General features: G+C 32.9%; 1 pseudogene; it reads right to left on the reverse strand.

Moving 5' to 3' along the window:
• Window positions 1-288: 288 nt before the first annotated feature.
• LOC144249051 (WW domain-containing adapter protein with coiled-coil pseudogene) lies at window positions 289-2,760 on the reverse strand (annotated as a pseudogene).
• Window positions 2,761-18,637: the final 15,877 nt, after the last annotated feature.

Genomic DNA, 18,637 nt, shown 5'->3' on the forward strand with positions numbered 1-18,637 from the left:
ATATTTGAGCAATCAATGTACTTTCAGCACACATGCCCAGCAGTACTTTTAAGTGCATTCTTACAGGGTGCAAAATGGATTTCAATAATTTATACAAACAAGTGGGTTATGCTCAATCACTGCAATTTTAAGCTACTGTACACAGGAATGAAAAGGTTATAGAAAAGTGCCATAGCAACAGTGCCTTAAGAAAGGAGAAAAAGAGGAGCCTTAAAAAAATGGATAAAATCAGATCAAGGATTTCAGAGGGAAATGGAACACATGGGAAATGAAAAACATTTCTCTGCAAAACAAATGGAGAAGCACTGCTCTTGATCAGGTGCAAGTGTGGAAACAGTTGTTTCATGATATTTTGTACACTGCCCATATGGTTCAAAATCGTATCCTTAGACACAGATCGCCTGGCGCTTGCACTGAATTTTTGAAAATGCAAGATTTCTGAATGATAAATTAACCCCCCCCAATTTTTCTTTTTTAAAAAAGCTAATTTTGCAGACAGGTTTACATGTAAAAGGCTAGGTATTTAGCCACCTTAGCATTGATTAGTTTTGGATGTCTAAGCTCTGTTACACATGGCTTCCCATGGCTTCACTCTACAAAACATATTTACAACGTGAAGAATACATCTACAAGAAATCTACATTTCAAGGGTTTTACAAATCAATCTTGTATCTTTCCCCTGAATTGACTCTCACAGACCCCGTCCCCTTGTCATTTCCTTTGCCCAGCTTAACGGTCCAAAGTCTACTTAAATGCAGCTCAAAAATGTTAAGATTGGGCAACAGATTTACAGTTCCTGTACTCAAAACCATGTGCAATTATTCACATCTTCACACCATGAAGGAATTCTGATTTTTAAGCTTTTTGAGTTCCTTAATTTGTTGTCTCAAAAATAGTATCCTTTGCTCGCGCAAAGTTGCTTGAATTTCACATACTCGGACTAAAGATCTTAAATTTTTTAATTCAGTACAAATTTCTGACATGTGAATGCTCCCCATGTTATGAGCTTCTTCACGCAATCTTGATGCCTGCTTCTCTGCATGATCTGCAGGCCATCCTTGAACATGTTTTATGAGATTTTCATTGAAGTGTGCTGCTAGTGTAGGTGTTAATGAACACGCAGGTCGGGCAGATGAATTCTGTGGTACAACTGCTGTATTTGATACATTACTACTAGAAGTATGATTTGGACCAGGTGATGGACTTCTCTGGCTACTTGAGCGCTGAAGACTTCGAGGAGAAACAGGTTCATTTGTCAGCAGTTACAGGCTGCTGTGTGGCTGATTGTGACACTGGTCCTTGCTTTACTACTGGAGTACTAACCTTTGGCTGTGATGAAACTGGAGGAGTACTAATCAAAGGTTTGATAGGGACTGTGTTAGTTTGAGGTGTGCTTATTCTTGGAGACACATAGGATCTTGGGGATGAAGCATCAGACATTAAAGACATTGGAGACTGATTAGATGGCTGGGCTTGAGTAGAGAGCTGAGCAGCTTGAGAAATCAGAGATGTTATGTTGAAAGCAGATGGTCCAGCAGTAAGAAACTTATGAATTATAGACTGTAGTGAAGCTTGTGTCACAGCTGCTGTAAGAACTTCATTGATTTTGGATATGTCCACATTAGAATTATTGAGCTGCAGCGTGGCTTGCAAAGCAGGAAGCAACTGTCTAAGTAGATTTGGGTCCTGAAGTAATGGAGGTATTGGTGACTGTGGAACAGGAGAAACAGGGACTGCCGATGCAGATGTTGGAGGTGCTGATGTGGGATTCAGTCCAGAGGCAGAAGAAGTGGAAGGAGTTGTGCAAGAATGTGATACCAATTTGTCTCCTGATGTAGACTCTTTTCTTTCTGTTTTCTGTGCAGGGACAGAAGATGTGGGTGTAGGCAGTTTTGATAAAGTAGATGCTCCATTAGCATCAAATGATTTCTTTGGCTGGTGGTCAGACTGTAGCGAAAATGGACTAGAAGGAACAGTGCTTGGGGTAGCAGTTGGATGAACCACTGGTTTGATGGGGTGCTGTACTGGAGTAGAACTACTGTGAGTCTCTGCTCTTGGCAGTCTGTAGTCTCTGTCATTGTGTCTGCTTGTTTGAGACAAAATATTCTGTGGGAGCAAACTACTGGCATCACTGGAATGCTTGTCTTCCATTCCACTGGCAAACCCACTAGTAGCTGTTGCTTGCATCACCTCTCTTCTGTAATCCCTATCTTTTGGGAAGCTATTAACTGCCACCTTATTTGCTTCTTTTTGTCTCTGCTCTCTTTCAAGCCATTCTTTTGATTTTTCCCATTGTGAAACTTCTGCTCGACAATTGTAGTAATATTTTTTCCCAGACGAGCTAATGTGCTCAGACCAGTCATCTGCAGAATCATAAGGTGCATCTGAAGTTTTGCTTGGATTATTGCTTGGATTAGAAGAATGTGAATTTGAACTATGAAGAGCACTGTGGTTGTGTGAATTTTCTTGTGGAGAGTAACTGGTCCCACCTTCCCTCTCTCTAACTCTGTGAGTATGCACATTTTTGGCCTTATTGTGACCTGTGCTGTCACTATATTTGTTTTCAGGACTATCAGATCTCTGCAACATTTTATTTGGTGGTGAAGGATCTGCGGCATCTTGCATCTTTTCATGTCGGTGATCACCACTACTGGGGTGACTCTTCGATGAATACTTAAGTGCCTGGTAAGGCTGCGAGTCCCCCCTCTGGTCGTGACAGCCATCACTGAATCTCTGCTGTTTCCTCGCATACATTACCATCAATGCCCGGCCTGTGAGTGTGTGTCGGGGAGGGGGGAGAGCGGCCGCGAAAGGCGGGCGGGCGGGCGGGCGCGCAGGCGGCGGCGGGCGGGCGGCAGCCCAGGCACTAGGGCCAGGCGCGCCCTGGGCGACTCTCAGCACCTCCTCGTTACTGGCGCCGGCGCTCCCGGGCCATCTCCCTCGGTCGACACCACGCTCACTCTCAGCCCAGGCAGCGGCGCCAACTACACGGCGGCAGCGCGAACCGGGGGGAGGGGGGTAAGAAGACGCGTCCGGCTCAGCCCTGCGGAGAGCGACTGCTACCTCCGCCTTCCTCTCCTTCTGCTCCGCCGCTTCCTCCCCTCCTCCCCCCGCCGCCGCCGCCGCCGCCGCCGCTGCTGCCTGGTCCTTCTCCTCCTGCTCCTCCTCCCGCTGCCGCCGCCGGTGCCGCCGCTCTTAGTGACTTTCTTGAAAACTTAAATTCCTATATCTTAGAAAATCTAGAAGTGGATAAATTTATAGAAAAGTGTGACCAACCAACTTTGAGCCAAGAGGATATAGAAAATCTAAACAGACTAATAATGAGTAATGAGATTAGAACAATAATAAAAATACTTCAACCAAATAACAGCCTAGGAGCAGATGGATTCACAGCTAAGTTTTTAAAGACTAAAAAAAATGGTTTGTTGTACACAGATGAGAATGTTGGCATTCTGTCTTTCAACAGTCTGACGACAGCTGTAGTGTTTCAGAGATCATTATTTATCTATGTAGAAAAATTCTTCCCATTCCTATTAAATTCTGCTTTTATTGCAAAAGTATTTTAAAGTTTGTCCTTGCTTCATATGAAATTACTAAGATAATCATGTAAAATGTATATACTTTTTAGCTAAAACCAGATTTTAGACTTTTTCTTGAGTCGGTTTTAGTATTCAGTGTCTTTCTCAGATTTTTGGCTGCTTTCTCTAATTTGCAGACATTGAATTTTTCATAGTACTTACTTATAATCATTTACTTTGTATAGATTAATATCAATTTCCCTGATTTCATTCTCAATATTTGGAATTTGAGGGTTTTTGTGTTTTGGCTCATTTTTTTATTTTTTGCCTTTTGCTTAAATTACTATAAGTAAATGTTTGTCACTTTATCTTTGAAAGGCCTAAATTTTGGTCTTATTGTTTGTATTGTTTTATATACTTTTTTATTTATTTCCATTTAGTTGTTATTTATTTTTATTATTAAAAAAGATTTTATTTTATTTGTTATCTCAGTTTCCCAAGGTAGAAACTTGGCTAGTTTTTTTTCCTATCAATTCTAATTAAAATTGGAAAAGATTATTAATATCTATTTGAGGCATAAACAGCAATGTTAATTATATACTTCATGTATAATGCATTTTTTCCTTAGTGATAATTTTTCAATTATCTTAATTAATTTTAAAAAGTTGTTTGTTTCTGATGCTGGGCATAGTTATTAGAAGATAATCTACACTAAGGGTGCAAAATCTTTGGTTCAGGGTCCATAAAGAAGAAACAATCTTATAATTCCCTATTCACAGATTTATGACCCAAATAATGGAAGACAAGTATAAATAAATCGGTGAGGATACAGTAGAATGGGCACAGAAATCTGTTTTAACATGGTCTCTAGTGGAATAGGAAAAAAAAAAGGTATAAAATGAGAGGTTTGGATAATCCAAACCATGCTATTGTAAAATAAATGCCAGTATGATCCCGAGAAGCAGGAAACTATAACATAATTCTACTTAGTAAATTTTGAATAAAAAATTTGAGGAAGAAGAGAGAGCATCACAGAACAGATTCCCTATAGGTTCCTATACACTTTTCTATGACAAAGAGTATCTCATAACTGAGTCTCTTATCTCTTCCTGTCACCTGGCTTGTGAGTTCTCCATCCCAGTACACTCACATTGTCATTTTACTCAGCTTCTCTTTTATTTTTCTCCTTTGGTAACCCTCTGTCTCCAACTTTGAACCTCCATACATCTATGTAAAATGTCTCTCCACCTCTCCTTTTTTTAAAAAAAGATAGAGAGAGAAAGAGAGAATTTTTTAATATTTATTTTTTAGTTTTTGGTGGACACAACATCTTTGTTTGTATGTGGTGCTGAGGATCGAACCCGGGCCGCACGCATGCCAGGAGAGCACGCTACTGCTTGAGCAACATCCCCAGCCCCTCTCCTCTTCTCTTATACTGTATCTCACATGTTACTAAACTACATAGAAAAAAAGAATGTTTATAAATAAAGGAAGTTTAATGTATTTATCATATTTCTATACAATAACAATTTCTGAATGTTTACCTATAGTTGACACTATTATCCCAGCTGTGTGTTTTTCTTAGTTAATAAGAATGATGTTAAATGATGTTGTAATCAAGATCACAAGAAATTACATACTTAGATCCTCTAGGTTTTTCCAATACCAAGGGCCACATCTAAACCATTATTGATACATTGCACTCAGTGCTCAAAATGTATCTGTGCATATTAGAGCATATTGGTTCTTAGACAAAATTGTAAAACCTTCAAAATGAAGATGTAAGCATTTCTTTATTCTGTCTCAGGTGATCTGGAATGGTTGTGCACCTATAAGCCCAGATATTGCAGAGGCTAAGGCAGAAGCATCACAAATTCAAGGCCAGTTTAGGCAACTTATCTAGACCTTCTCTCAAAATAAAATTAAAAGGGCTATGGATGTACCTCAGGGATAGAACACTCACCTAAGCCCTAAACCCTGGATTTAATCCCCAGCATCACACACAAGAAAATTAACCTCAAGCATATCTTACTCACTTATTTTGAATTTATTATAATTTTCAACTAACATTGTGTATTTTATTTTCAATACATTATTTTGCATACATTTCACATTAAACCACATGTGGAAAATAATAAAATGTTTCAAATAGGATTTATTTAAAGAGAAGCAAAAGTGAGATTTGCTTGACAATATGAATATTAACAGAAATGAAGCATAATTCTTTTCAAAGACTACTGACAATATGTACCAAACAGAGTGGGAAAATGAAAGGAAAGTATTCATAGGAATGTGCCTGATAGCATTAGATATGGAAATGAAAAAGGTCAACAACAATGCCATAAAGACATGTGGAATGTGCATCTGGAAATATACTGGGAGATTTTTTTAATAGTTTAACATCTATTCTAAAAATCAATTAGATTGTGCTACACAGTCATATTATATATATATATATATATATATATATATATATATATATATATATATATATATATATATTCAAAGAGTACAATTGTCCAGATAGTTTTGTTATTTTAGTGGACTTTTTCTCCTTGTACACTGTTAAACTTTTATAAAACTCTCAATTCCTTATTCCCAAGGAAGGAATTAGATGGTGGCTATATGTAGAAATTTTCCAGAGAGTGGAAATTATATATCTTCAGTTGTAATATTACATTTTAATTCAAGAAACTCATTTCACAAAGAGATATAAATGATTATTCACCTTAGAAAACAAACATTAGAAGAAATTATTTATTAAATCTATCCATTAACTATGAGAGAGATGCACAAAATATTAAATTTTGTGAAATACAATTAAAAGTTAAAGTGTTCTTTTTAATGTAAATACCCAGCTATCTAACCATTTGATAAAATGACAACGTTTTCTCACTGAAATTCCCTGGAAACTTTGTAGACAATTAATTGGTAATATATGTGTGAACACATTTTTGTACACTATTATGTTCTATTGGATTATGTATCTTCTCTTTTACCATGTCATACTGTTGTTTAGATAGCTTAATGGTAAGTCATGGACTCTTGTTCTTTCAACCATATCTTTTTCAAGATTGCTTTAGTTATTTTAGGTCCTGCCTGTCAATGGAAATTTTAAAATCAGTTTGTCAATTTAAAGTAAAGTAAATATTAACCAGAAATTTAATATAGATTGTATTAAAATATAAATTAATTCTGACAGATTGACATCTGTCAATCAATATTAACTTTTAAATTCATAAATTTAATACATCTCTCTAAAGTCATTACTTTATATTTGCAATGCTTTATAATTTTTCAGATATGTATACCTTCACATTTATTCCTGTATATTTACTTTCCTGCATGCTATTTTAAAGTGGAGTTATTATATTTTTAAATATACATTTCTAGTATTAAGTACTTTGAATTTTTATTTATACCTTGACATTTTTGCTCAATTCGCTTTATTAGAACTCATATGCTCTTTTAAAGATTCCTTAAGATTTTCAATGAAAATAATGATATTATTTACAAACAAATAGAACATAACTTTCTCCTGCTCCAACAACAACAACAAAAAATGGTTTTGACCTTTGTTTGATTACCTTATTTTAACTGAAGAGACTCATCACTGTAATGCTGCATAAATATGGGAAGAGGAGAGTTTTTTCCTGTCACTATTCTTAAAATAGAAAGTGTTGAGTCTTTTACCCCTCAGAATGACATAAGCTTAGGTTTTATATAGACAGCATTTATTAACTGAGAAAGTTGCCCTTATGAATAGTTAATTGAAGATTTTTATCATTAACTGGTGTTGAAATTTTTTGACTATTCTTTCCACAACTACCTGGAAATGCTTTTGCTTTCTTTTTCCATTTATTACTGATATGTATAGCATTTTCATTAATTATTAGGTTACCTTACATTCCTCAAAAAACTTTTATTTTTTGAAGATGTACTTTCATTTTTTAATATAATTTCATTCCCTCAGTCCAAATTTTATAATTTAGAATGAGGAATAGCAGACTATTTTTCTCCATCTCTCTCTCTTTCTCACTTTGTCTCCCTTTCTTATTTCTCTCTATATTTTTTAATTCTTTTAAATATCTTTGGTAATACTGACCTCCCAAAATCATGTGGAAGAACTCTGCTACTTTCTTTCTTGAAAGAGTATTTTTAGGATGAAATATTCTATAAATGTACACTAAGTTCATTAAATCTATTGTGAAACTTAACTCTGATGTTTCCTTACTGATTTTATTTTGTCAATAATCTATCTACTGGTTAATGAGGTATTGAGATTCCCTAATATTGTTGTATTGAGGCTGATCTCTTACTTTGTATCTAAATGTGCTTGTTTTATAAAGCTGGATGTTTTAAAAAACCAATGCATATAAATTCACAATCATATCTTCTTGATGAATTGTGCCTTTCATTAAAGTCTGGTGACCTTCTTTCTCTTCTCTTAGTATTTTAGTGCTAAAGCATACTTTGTCAGATATAACTTATTTTCTTTCAGACTGCAGTTGATTGGAATATTACTTTCCATCTAATCACTAAAGAATACCCAATATTTTCATCAACACATCAAAATTTTCTAAAACAGACCATTATATGAGACCACAAAAGAAGTTTTAACAATTCAAAAAATGAAAATGTTTCCTACATCTTTTCTAATCTCAATGGAAATTATACAAACACAAGGAGATAGAAAAAAAAACACTTTGTTCCACAGAAAATCATTGAAGAGGTCAGAAAGGAAATTTTAACATGTTTTAAATCTTACAAAAATGAAAAAATGATTTTTTTAAAGGCACAAGTCCCAAGAGAATATAAACACACAGTTAAATGAAGTTAGGAAAATAAGGAGGATATAAATAAAAAATTCAGAAAAAAATTGGAAAAGAACCATTCAAAAATCATAGAGGAAAAAGAGGCCAAGAAATTAAGTAAAAAAAAAAAATCAGTTGAAAACCTTACTCATAGATTAAGTAGAAGAAATAATGTCGAAGATTTAAGAATGGCTTTTCAAAATATCACATTGAGATAAAAATAAAAAAAAGAAATTATGTATCTCCTATTTCTTATTCCAAGTTCCTCTATTGTGTTATTGTTATTATATACTATATGAAATTTTTATATTTACAATTTAATATCCTATCATATATTCATTTTAGTGGTTACTTTTGGCATTACAGCAATATATTACAGTCATGATTCATATTGTTTCAGTTCAGATAAAAATAAGCACTGTGATCTCTGGGTTCCTTAGCCACATTTTGTGTTAGTTTTATATTAAGTAACTGTGCAGCTATGCATTACATCTACAAACATAAAATCCCCACAAGTTGAATGTTGCAATTTTTACTTATACCATTATAGGACTTATAAAGAAATTATAGGGAAAGAATGCAGAGCATAAAATATTCCTTCGCATTTATTGTTATATTTACCATTACTGAAGTTTTTTTTTAATCTTCTGAATGACAGTGTTTTCAGGAGGCATTGCTTCCTATCTTCCAGAAGAAAGTTCCAAAGAAATTTGAGTAGGTCTATATGACATATTCTCTTTACAAATGTCTTCATTTTGCCTCCATTTGTGTAGAATATATTTGTCAAACATAGAATATGGATTGATAGTTCTACTTGCTTTCTTTGTGTTTGTGTATTTTCAGCTCATGATTTCTAATGAGATTTAAGACCTTAATTGGATCACATTTCTGTGTGTAGTGTAGTTTTTGTCCCACTGCTTCCAAGATTAGATTTTTATTTTCTGTTTTCAGAAGTTTGTTTGTAACATGCCTCAGTGCGAACTACTTTTCTTGTGTACGGCCTGGTGTGTTTTAGTATCTTCAACCTGTACATGTCTCTCTTTTCTCATATTCAGGACATTAATGACTATTATTTCTCCAAAGATTCCCCCCTCCTTCTAGAGTTATAACCACAGTATTTATCATTGTTCTAATTTTCATTTGGCTCTTCTTAATTATTTGTATGTGTCAATTGAGGTTTCTTATTAACAAGTCAATTAAGAGTGTTATTAATTCAATTTTAAGAATCTTACTTGTTCTCTGTAAATGTATTCACTTTATTTCATTGCAGGCTGTTAGAATACTTGCTTTTAAAATCCTTGCACTCTTACTACAATAAAAGAATCATCTTGGGGATTAGTTCAGTTGATTTTCTTTTCTCCAGAATATTTCCTATTTTCTTTGTTCTTCATGTCTCTTAATCTTTAATTGTGTTCTGTCCATTCTGAATGTAAATTTTGATTCCATAATCTTTATCTGACAATGGTTCTCTTTGTTTTAGCAGACATGGACTTCACTTTTAACATAAATTCCTTGGCTAGAGTTTTTTTTTTTTTAATTCTGCTTCTTGGGCAGCAGCTCCATTTCAGCTTTAGATTGTTGAACTTCTTTATGTCTTTTCCCCTACATTTGCTTGTTAGAGACTTCAATCAGAGATTTGAGTAAATAGTTGAGAAATCTGATTTTTTCCCTTTCAAGATTCTTACGTTCTGTGGTCACAGTCCTGGCTTAAAATCTGGCTCTCCTGGCTAGAGAGACTCACATATTTTTTCAGTAATTTTTCCTATTGTCACATTTTTCCCTTCTTTAGCCCAAGCTTAACATCATGAATAAGAGATGTTTTATAATACTTTCCTCTTTCTCTCCTCTGAGTTTATTTGATCTATCTGCTTCAGTTTACTTTCCAGAGCATTCAGGTAGGTTTTTGCATTTTTCCCTAGTCATGGTTTCTGCATGAAGATGATAAAATAGGTCTTAACATAGTTACCACTGCAGCCATACCTCCATTTCTTCACCATAACACATAGTTGCAAACATCTAGAGCCTGCAATGTTGAACTTTGATTTTCAAGTTCATATTTATTATTTTAATACTTAATTTATTATTTCCCCAAAATATTATCACCAGAAAATGTAGAAAAACATAAAATAATATATGCCTACACTGGCATTTCATTCTCTACTTTCTCATTTTTGACAGGCAACATTTACACTGAGAATTTTATGGTAAATTGTCCCTTCATGTTAGTACATTTTTGTATGACACATGCTTGAATTTAATCCAGGTTTTGTTTTAAATTTATATTTTACAATATAATTGCTTTTATGCAAAGCAATATATTTTCTCCTACCTCAAAATTTTTTCTAATAATATTTTCAGCTGACAGAAATAAATGATGGTGATGATGATCACTACCTGGTATGAGTTCATGGGACTCTGTACTGATGAATTTCTAGTAATGTAATTTGGTATGACAAATAAATGAGGAAACTGAGGCATGGGAAGGTTCTCTTACTTGTCCAAGGTCTCATTGTTGTTAAACATCATTATGACTACTGAAGACAGGAAATCTTTCTCTGGAATTGTATTCTGTTTTTACAATTACAATGCTTCTGAAAATATTAAGGACCATCTTAATTCAAATTTTTGGGTGTGTCTTCTTTTACTTTCAGGTTATATTTTTATTTTATAGCTATAGCAGCATTTTTAAAAAAAAATCACACATTTGCTTCATTCATCAGATTAGTAAAAACAACTCATTCCTTTATACCTGAGTTATGACACCTTAATTTCACTCCCAAAATTAAAGTAAAATTGTTAATTTATAATTTTAGAGTAGGATACAGAATTTGATAACTTCATCAGATTCAATTGCTATCTTGAAGGTGCATAATATAGATTCATTGACCAGTGAAATATTAATACATTCTCTTGTTTTGTGTTTCCTTTTAATTTTTTGTAAACTGCAGGAGAGAAAATGAAAAGAAATAGACATTAAGAGCCTACCAGATAACATGTCTGTTTTGAAGTACCATTGGTACTGCAGCAAAATGATTTTTTTAAAAAAAATTATATCACTGCCTTTCTTCATCTATTTAACTTGAAGGTGCTGTGTGGCCTGTGGCTACATGGTTAGTGTCCAGATGTTCAGCACCCCTCACTGTGATAAAGAGGGGAGAAAATGAAAGGATTCATACATCTTAACTTTACATGATTAGAAAGAGAACCTTCAAAGATTTGGACAATGAATAACTTGCTTCCAGCAATCATCAAGCAATGGCAAGAATGAAGACATTAATTTGTACTAGAAATGGAGGTTAGAATTAACAGTTTCCTCATGGGTATTGGTACAATATGTACATGCAGAACTTTAAAAGAACTGCCCTTTTTAACAAAGTGTTCCTAGCAATACTTACTTAGAAGATGATGTTGATGTTAATTTCTCTTTCCAGTAAGTGAGGTCTCTAGGATCATATACCATTGGGAAAATCTATGAACACATCATGGGAAATGGGTGTCAGCCTTTTCTTTCTAATTTCTGCTTTAAGGCCAGCCTCCCTGGGTAAGGTGCTCAATTAGAGAACCCAGAGATCCTATTCATGCACTTACTTAGGAAACAGGCAGGCACTCAAAGTTACCTTCCCACCCTCATACACCTTACCCTCTCAACTCCAACGTGCATACCTACAGATCCTCTGCTTTTTTGTTTGACCAAAGTGGTCATACAACATGATTTAACATCCAAACATGATTTAACAAACTTTATTCCATTCTTAGAAGAAGGTTTTTTTCATTTTATTTTGTTTGTTTTGGTAACTGTCCTCCCATTAAACGTGCAGAAATAAATGACTCTCTGGATTAAAAGTTTTGCTTTCCACTGAAAGGAGATATGTTCTTACTATCTGCACCAAAGGAAGTCTTGAAAAGAATTTTGTTATGGTTATTTATGAAGGATTACAACTTGACAGCAAATTCAGTATTCAGGAATACAAATCTTGCTAATAAAGGTGAAAATACTCATGTAAGTATAATCTCTTGCTAAAATTACATGTATATTACAAGGAACAGAAACTATTGTGATACATGTTTCAGACCTAGTTTTTCATATACCATATATATATATATATATATATATATATATATATATATATATATATTAATTTTATCTTTTTTCCCCAGTTGAGCTTCTTTACACTAAATTTCTGGGATTTTGTGTTTAATAATGTACTAATGGAAACAAGGGACTTAAAATGAGTAAATAAATATAGCATGATCAGCATTTTAATTCTTTATCATTTAAGACATTCAATACATTTTAAAATCCAATTTGTCCTTTCATATAAAGAACAAGATACATGAAAGATGGCTACAGAGGCAAGATAAATTCGAGATTTCACAGATTAAGATAATTCTAATATCATGTAGAAAATTTAACTCCTATTAAATTAATAATAATCCTATTCTCCATTTTTGTTTTAAATTGAAATGAAGCTCAAAAGGATACAGATTTTCAAAAAACACTTTTGTACAGTCACATCAAACCTATGTTGTATACTTCACAAGTGATTCACAGATCTGCATCTACATCATCCTGAACCTGAGAAAAGTTCCACATCAAACATGACCTGACCTCACAGCTCTCTCACTGTGAGAGCTATACGAACATTCCTCATCTTGGACTCATGCCTAATATACAATGCTTCATTTTCTGAACATATTAAAGTTTTTAATTTTCTTTTTTCATTTGGAATTTTATTCACATAAATTCTCCCAAATTACTCTGTTCTTTTGGTCTAATGATCCACTCATGAAAAATTTGTTACATTGACAAGAATAATTGATTCTTCTTGCCACTCTTTGCTTTGATTGTCACACAATAAAATTATTTTATGGAACAAGGAAGAGTCATTAAATTTTATGCAAAATCTGTGGTATATCTTGTATCTTGCAAAGTTCCTAGCATGAGCACTCAAAACTCAGAAAAAGTTAGTTTGAATGAATGGATGATTTTTGCTTTTTACAGTTCAGTGAATCATTATCCATTTTGGAATTTCTTATTTTATTCTATTAAGAAGAAAAAAAGTCAGAGGAGCAAATTTGAAATATCAGAAAACTGAGAATTCATTTCAGGGCATATTAAGTGACACTGATTAGAAACCAAAAATGTGGGTTGGAATACTATCTATTTTGTTTTAGATAAGGTAAAAATCTATTTCTTACAAATTTCTGTAGAGATTTATACCAGTCAGCATGAAAACAAAAAGAAGTCTAATATTTCAGGTGATTGATTAGTGTATAGATCCCTAATTATGCTACATTTGAAAGGACTAAAAATTAATTAATTACTTGCATAGAATTCTAGGCCCTATTAGGTAATCACAGGAGTCTGGGTGCTCTCTCTGTTTAATAAATTGACATAGTAGAACTCATCAGAAGTAAAAAAAAAAAAAAGCCTTCAAAAGAACTTTCTAGGAGGTAAATACAAAAGTACTTTTGCTTAGTTACTAAATATGTACATTTACTGCTTGCGGCCTATCTGCAATTAGTAAATCTACTTCATGTAATTTGTACATACATGTGTGCTCCTTCTCACTGTACTCAGTGCAGAGTGAACCTGCTACTCAAATACGTGATTTGTGATATTTTTCAAAAAATAGTAATCTCAAGGGCTGGGGATGTGGCTCAAGCGGTAGTGTGCTTGCCTGGCATGCACCGGGTGCTGGGTTCCATCCTCAGCACCACATACAAATAAAATAAAGATGTTGTGTCCACCAAAAACTAAAAAAATAAATATTAAAAAATCCTCTCTCTCTTAAAAAAAAACACAGTAATCTCAAACACTTTTTGCCTTTTCTTCTCTGCTATTAATAATTTTATGTAAAAAATTAATCTCTAAAACTTCATGTAAAAATACAAATCAAATCAGCTACTAAGGTCAAACATTTTAATAATACTGGAAAACAAAGGTAAATCAAGGGTAAAATTATCTATGAGGCAAAAAATACACTAAAACCCCAAATTATTACCTTTAAAAGTTTCTCAAAATCACTATTATTTAATTTAATTATTTCTGGCTTGGCCTTTATATGTTATCTTTAGGTATGTTTTTACGAGAGTTGCTTTTAAAATATTTGGATTATTTCTATTTCTACTTAACAAAATAAAGGGAGCCAAAGACCATACCACAAGTTTAATATCACTTATCTCCAACTTTTTGTTATTTCATCTTTCTCTCAGATTGTGTACATATTACATATACACACATGTACATACATAAATACATATACACATATGTATGTACCAGAGGGGAAAAATAGCTCTGCCCCTTGCTAGGTTGCTGACTAGGCTACTTTCTGCTGCTGGTGAAAGGCCTATAACCCTACCATTATAATGAGAAGTACCAGGTAATCCATGCAGTAAGAACCATTTACAACCTCATCTGAGAGCTGAGGACAAATCTGAAGGATGGAATCTATTGAGTTGAGTAGACCTGGTGCACTTTTGTTTTTGGAGACAGAGGTGGACACAGAAGAAAAGTTTCTATAGGAGGAAATAGAGAGAAACTGAGGAAGGAGACTTTCTAGGGGCAGGGAAAACTTGGTTTATTTCAGGAGTAGTATCCAATGAGGCCTTCTTTCTCTTTAAAGATATTTTTAATGTACTTTCCTTTTTCTAATTTCCTTTCTTTCTTTATGCATTCCACAATTCTTATCATCTTTACCATAGTATTTAATGTGGTCATTCATACTTTCAAGTTGTTAGTCTTTCCAAATATAATGTTATTTCTAGGAGAAAAAGATTGTATTTATGATTTATTGAGAGCCATTTTTCCAATGCCTAGAACACTGTCTGCCACGTTGTCATATTTACTTGTTAATATTTACTGCATGGTTAAATGATTAAACAATGCAGATTTTGCTAAATAAATGTTACAAACTTACACAGGGTTACACAATAAAATACAGGACAGCTAAGTACTTTTTAATTTTAAAGAAAACAGAAAATATATTTTGAGCCTTAAATATGTTCAAATTTACATAGGAAATACGAATATTAAAACATTACCTCTGAAAATAAAATTTAACTGAAAATCTTATATTTTTGTTCAGTTTATGTTACAACCTTACATTATTATCAGTGGCAAAATAAATACTTTGCTATTTAGCATCATGAATTTTTAAAAGTGAAATTGATGCTATTCAATATATATGAATTTCCTAAAACAAAATATCCTTTATTTAGTGAGCCAAATAACATGATTTTTCAATAGCTACATTGTGAATTTTTTCCCCTGACATACGTAATTCCAACAGTTCGGCAAATCATGCAAATTTTAATCAGCATACAGAAACAGACAGCTGAGATTTCTTAAAGTTCTACCAAACAGGTGGCATTGACTATTTTTGTAGTTTGTACCTGCCCACACAAAACAAGTTCACATAGTATGTGTTGCAATATTATCCAGAGAATTGCACTGTGAATAATCAGAGGGATGACTATGGAAATGTAATAATCCTAACATCCATCAAACAACTTTTATCAGTACTACCAACTAAAACATATATTGGTTATGTCTGACCTAAATAACTATGGGTCATGACATAAAAATAATACTAAATCACTCTCAGGATGATAGTGTAAATAACATTAAGTTATACTAAATAATACATAAAATATACTAAAATAAGGTTCAGGATTTCTTTTACCAATTTTAGAAGAGATGTTACATTGGTCATAGATGAGGTGAATAAAGTATTTGCATATGCATGTTTCTCTTATTGCAAGAAATATGCATGTCTTTCTGTCAAATTAGTGATCAAATTTTCCATTTCACAATGTGTAGCAAAAGCCAAATAGTAATTTCTATATAATGACACAAACTCATACAGACTTTATAAATGGAGAGTGGAACCAAGATGGAATATGCTTCTGGGTACTATTTTAATTTAATTTTTAAAGTGTACTTCTGCTTGTAGTCAGAAGGAAAAATGCATTAAAATGCCTTTTCATCTATCTAGAATTTTTTTTCACTCTTGAATAGAAGCCCCAAAGCGAAAATGTTTGTAATACACAGAAGTTAAGTAGCTATATACTTTCAACCTCATCAACTGTTTGGCTCTAGGTATAAGGAGAAGAGTTTCATTCTTTTAAACTAAATCACGATGTTTGAATATTCAAGATTATCCTAAGGCCAAATTTGGAATTTGGAATATAGTTTGTAGTCCATTTTTCACACTAGGAGAATCCTATATTTGGCCCATGTCTAGACTCTACTTTTTAAATGCCTAAAGCACCAAAATTTTATACTTCACTTGTCAATCATGTTCTATTATTAACTTGACTCCCAATAAAATTGTCACATAGACTAGCATTTTCCAACATATGATCCCACACCTGTATTTGTTTAAAAACTTTTTTTGGTAGTATATGAATGGAAACACATATGTTAATATTTATGTACATAGTTAATGTAAGTATGGAAATACATCTAGACTATGAATGTAGTAATTTAAGGATAATATTAGCATGGTATTAAATTAAAAACGGAGATTGATTCAACGTGTATTGATGTGTCTTATGCTTAGGAGGACAGATAATGCATAGAAAGAAAATAATTGCTCAAGTGGTATTTCAAAGTTCAGTGAATTCTCACCTAGTATTTCTTGAATGGACACATATTTTGAGGAAAGAAAAGATACTTTCACCCTTTATGCAACTTTACTAAGCAGTTTCATGTAAATAATACTAGAGAGTGCTATAGTTTTATACTGCCATTGCTAAAAAAAGTTGATGGATAAATAGTGAAGAAAGGTGTGAATTTGATAGAGAATTAACATGTCCAAAGATATTCAGTAAATTATATTAGGGATAATGAAGGATTATATTCTCTCTGAAGTCTAAATTTATTCAGCTGATTGAAAATAAGAAGCAAAAGAAATAACTGCTAATGATACAAGAATAGATTCTATGTCCCAAATTTTAACACCAAATACAAAATATTTTTAACATAATATGTAAGTTATAATTTGTTAATAAATCTACTCATATGAAAAATATGGTAAACAGATAATCATGATTATCATATACATTGAAAATTTCTAGTTATATAAAATTAACAACTTGAGACTTTTAATAAATTATTGATAGTAAACCTTATTCTTAATATTCTTGTCCTTTAAATTAGAACTATCCAGGCCATAACATTTATTATTATTAAATAATCTTTAAATAATATACAGTACTTGATAACTTATCAATCATTTAAAAATTAAATTATTAAAATCATATGATATTCCATCAACTTTAATCTAATTTTGAATAAGGAGCCAATAAAATTAAAGGATATCAAAATGAATAGGTTAGATCAAATTAACAATGTAGCAAAATGTCTTGTACTTCATTAGGGCCAAAGGGTATGCTAATAAATGAAATTATAGTCAAATTCCAATATTAGCTGTAAAATAATGTATCACAAACAGAAATACCATAATGGGAAAAGCACAACACTAAATGTGTCCTTAGGAAATGCTCATATTTAAAAAGAATATACTGCTGTAGTGTGGTCTTTTGTTTATTCTAATGCTGCAATTTTATTCTGTAACTCCTATAGAGGTAATTACAGAACAGTTTACTATTATTAGATATTTATAATCCCTCAGTAATGTTTCCTAATCTCTTGCCTTTTCTATACCCAGATAACTGCATCACAGCTCAGCAGAATTTTTAATCACTTCCCCATAATAAGGAAACAATTCAAACAAGCCAATATTTCCTGCAGAGAAAAACCTGGAGTCACAAATCATAAAAACAATACCAAATCCATTAAATGACTGAGCTTCAGTCATTCTTCTGAGTGCAGTTTAGTGTGGCTTAGATATATTCTGTTTTCTTTCTTTTTTTGAGAGAGAGAGAGAGAGAGAGAGAGAGAAAGAGAGAGAGAGAGAGAGAGAGAGAGAGAGAGAGAGAGAGAGAAAGAAAGAGAGAGAATTAGTTTTCAGTGGACACAACATCTTTATTTTTTTTTATGTGGTGCTAAGGATCGAACCCAGTGCCCCATGCATGCCAGGCCAGCACGCTACCTCCTGAGCCACATCCCAGCCCATTAGCTTTCATTTTTAAAGGGAGACTCAAACTTAAAAATGATTCCATATTCCATCATTTATTTTCTTTGACATTCAAAAGGATATATTCAATGTGTGCTTAGTACTACATATATTAGAAAGTGAGATAGAATATAAAAAGAAAGGAAGATATAGTTATAAACACTAATACATTTATGTTATGAGTACTGCACATCTTATATTCAAATAAATAACTTAAGGGACT

The sequence above is a fragment of the Urocitellus parryii genome, unplaced genomic scaffold, assembly GCF_045843805.1.
Source record: "Urocitellus parryii isolate mUroPar1 unplaced genomic scaffold, mUroPar1.hap1 Scaffold_37, whole genome shotgun sequence".
Taxonomy (NCBI): domain Eukaryota; kingdom Metazoa; phylum Chordata; class Mammalia; order Rodentia; family Sciuridae; genus Urocitellus; species Urocitellus parryii.